Raw genomic sequence first — 3595 nt, forward strand, 5'->3', positions numbered from 1 at the left:
TGGCACAAAATGCATTCAATGACTACATCTCTCAAATTTCATGAATTATTTTCTCACTCAGACGCAACAACTGCCAAAAATCTTTGTACGTACAGGACATTTTGCATGTGCTTACATACTGTTTTCAAAACTGTTAAACTTATGGCCAAAACAATAACACAATGCAAAACTTGAAAAGACAGCAAAATTCAACAGCAATATTTTATTGAAACATATTTTAAATCTAAAAATGCAGTTTAACCAGCCACAGCTGATTCTCATTGTAGATGAACATCTGCACAGGTGTTACTCCTTCAATCTTTCAACTCCTTCAATTCTGGCAGCCAGAATATTATTTCCTAGGTGTGTTGCCCTAGATGACATAAGATGTGATGTGGATGAGAACCTGTGGCCAAATGGAGGAGACCGAGTAGATTAGCATTACTATTGTATGTGTATCAGTGGATGGTGTGTATACAAATTCTTGTATTTTGGGATTACTTAGTGCAAAAAAATAAAAATACATAAACAAATATTGACGAATTCTGCATGATGTCTGATTCATTCCAGTAACATATATTGAAATTATAAACAGAGATGTGTCCTTGTTTTACACAAGAAAACACTGTGTAATGCTACATGTTGTTAGTGTTTTTTAGGTCATTGTTTTGTGGGTGACAAAGTGTGTTTGTCGGCTGTCAACCTTTGCTAGTGTTCTGGAAGAATGAGTTTATTTGAGACCTGAATGAAGTGTTTTGGTAGTTGTAGTGCATTTTGAATGTGAAATGAACTGCTTTGCCAAGCTGACGGTCAGTTAGGAGGATTGTGTGAAGAGTTTTGCAAAAGTGACCTAAGTATTGGGAAATGTGTCCTAGCGTCTGTAAAAAACTGTAAAGGCTGCAAACAAACTGAGGTGTGGAAAATGGTTGATTTGAAGTTTTTCTTGCCTCCTTGGGAGTTATGAAAACCGATATGAATCCCCATATGAATGGAGATTCATCTGCACGGACTAAGGTTAATTATGGAGTTCCACAGGGTTCCCTGCTAGGACCAGATGTGTTTACATTAGTTTCCTCTAGGTAGCATCATTAGAAGGAAATGCATACATTTTGGCATACTTCTAGGCTGGACTACTGTAAATCACTATTATCAGGATGTCCTAAAAACTCCCCCCAAAACCTTTAGTTAATCCAAAATTCTGCAGCAAGAGTACTGACAGGAACTAGAAAGAGAGAGCAGATTTCCCCTATATTTATTTCCCTCCATTGGCTCCCTGTTAAATCCAGAATTTTTTCAAAATCCTGCTCCTCACATACAAGGTCTAGAATAATCAGGCCACATCTCATCTTACAGTTTTTCTCAAATGCTAAAACACATTTCACAAACGTTACCACCAGGTCCCCCAATGTCCAAACACAACACCCTTCTCTAAAGCTACATAAACACAACCACACCTTCCCACTGCAAAACTCAAACTCCCACACCAAGAGAGCAGCTCGAAGCTGTCAAAACTGTAAACACTATACACAGCATTACACACTACAGCAAAACAATTGAAAACACAATGCTCAATTTGTGAGAAGGTTCTTTGTTTCATAACTGCCAATGCATATTTTAGAAGCTATACAGTAACGGATCGTCGTAGATCTCTACAGAGGATTAGGCATTTAGATTTGTGAGTTTCATATGAGTAGTATAAATCTATAGAAAATCCTGCATGTACGTACACTACTGTAACACAACTCAATGCAAAAACAGAATCTATTGCACACAACAGTAATCTTGAAAACATGAACAGGGTGTGAAGTTTTTTTATTTACGTTATTCACACCACACACACACCACAATCACTGTGCAGCATCATGTCGCTGAGCTGTTGCTCGCATCTCGTCCGTAATGATGGTGCGAGGTTGTCTTGCTCTCCCTCCTGGACCTTCTCCTCTCCCATGTTGGCCTTCTCCTCTTCCTCGTTGGTCGCTCCTCTTCCTCCTCTCATTTGAACTCCTCTTCCTCATTGGCCTGCTCCTCTTCTTCCAGGGCCAGCTCTTCTCCCTCCTCTGCATCAGATTCCTCTTCCCCTGACTCTGCCTTCATCCATTGTGTTTGTTTGGAACCTTCAGCATACTGTGCACTCTGAACTTGCTTTTACATGTGGATACAGCATTAGCAACAAGTGTCTTCAATTTTGAGTCATTGTGTGTAGTGAATGACGCCAGGTGTGTTCCCTGTGTTCAAAGATTGGTGACTGTGGCAAGCATTTTGCATCACATGGGCTTTCATTTGAGGATATGAGCAGAGTTGTTTTGCAACATGTGTTTTAGCAAGGAAAAATGTGTTTAGATTTATGAGTACAGAGGGTTGTGTTTTGTGAATTGTGTCTTCATGTGACATGTGTTTATGGTACTGGAATATGGTGGCTACATTTAGTAAATGTGTTTAGACTACTGGTCATTTGGGTTACAGGATTGGCTTTTGTGTTTTAACATTTGAGAAAAACTGTAATGACCTTCTAGTACCATATTACCCCATTAGAGCAGTTTTCTCTCACACTGCGGGCTTACTTGTTGTTCCTAGAATATTTAAAAGTAGAATGGGAGGCAGAGCCTTCAGTTTTGAGGCCCCTCTTCTATGGAGCCAGCTTCTAGTTTGGATTTAGGAGACAGATTAGGCTTAAAACTTTCCTTTTTGCTAAAGCAGCGGTCCCCAACCCCCGGGCCTCGAACCGGTCCGTGAGTCGTTTGGTACCGCGAGAGTTGAGGCTCAGGTGTGAAATGTGTGGTTTTCAGGGTTTTTATCTGTTTTCAGCTTTATTTTGTTATCGTTTTTAGCGTTAACTCGGTTTTCCTCGGTCTTTTCACGTTTGTTATGAATAACTCTTCTTTTTTTCATTACCGGTACTAGTTTTATTTTGTTGTATTTTTCCGCGACACCTTAAAGGCCGGTCCGTGAAAATATTGTCGGGCATAAACCGGTCCGTGGCGCAAAAAACCGCTGTGCTAAAGCATATAATTAAGGCTGGATCAGGTGACCCTGAATCCTCCCTTAGTTATGCTGCAATAGGTGTAGGCTGCAGGGGGATTCCCATGATGAGTGTTTCTTCTTTAGTCACCTTTCTCACTCACTATGTGTTAATAGACCTCTCTGCACTGAATCATATTGTTTTTAATCTCTGTCTCTCTTTCACAGCTTGTCTTTTATCCTGTCTTCCTTCTCTCACCCCAACCGGTTGCGGCAGATGGCCGCCCCTCCCTGAGCCTGGTTCTGTTGGAGGTTTCTTCCGGTTAAAAGGCAGTTTTTCCTTCCCACTGTCGCCCAAGTGCCTGCTCATAGGGATTATATGATTGTTGGGTTTTTTCTCTGTATGTATTATTTTAGGGCCTACCTTAGTTTAGCTCAGTGGTTGAGCATCTGCTTATATGCCTTATAACAGCAGCCTGGGTTCAAGTCTGACCTGTGGCTCCCTGTTGCATGTCTCCTTCCTCTTCATCCTTCACGCTGCTCTCCACTGTTCTAATAAAAGCAAGAATACTTTTAAAAACATAATAGTTTTAAAGTCTTACATGGGCTCCCACATTATGCATTTGGTCAGACCTTATGAACTGAGCCATTGCTTCCA

This window comes from Diplotaxodon limnothrissa, linkage group LG12 (assembly GCF_057381915.1).
Source record: "Diplotaxodon limnothrissa isolate DT_005_m linkage group LG12, D_limnothrissa_male_GT1.1, whole genome shotgun sequence".
Classification (NCBI taxonomy): domain Eukaryota; kingdom Metazoa; phylum Chordata; class Actinopteri; order Cichliformes; family Cichlidae; genus Diplotaxodon; species Diplotaxodon limnothrissa.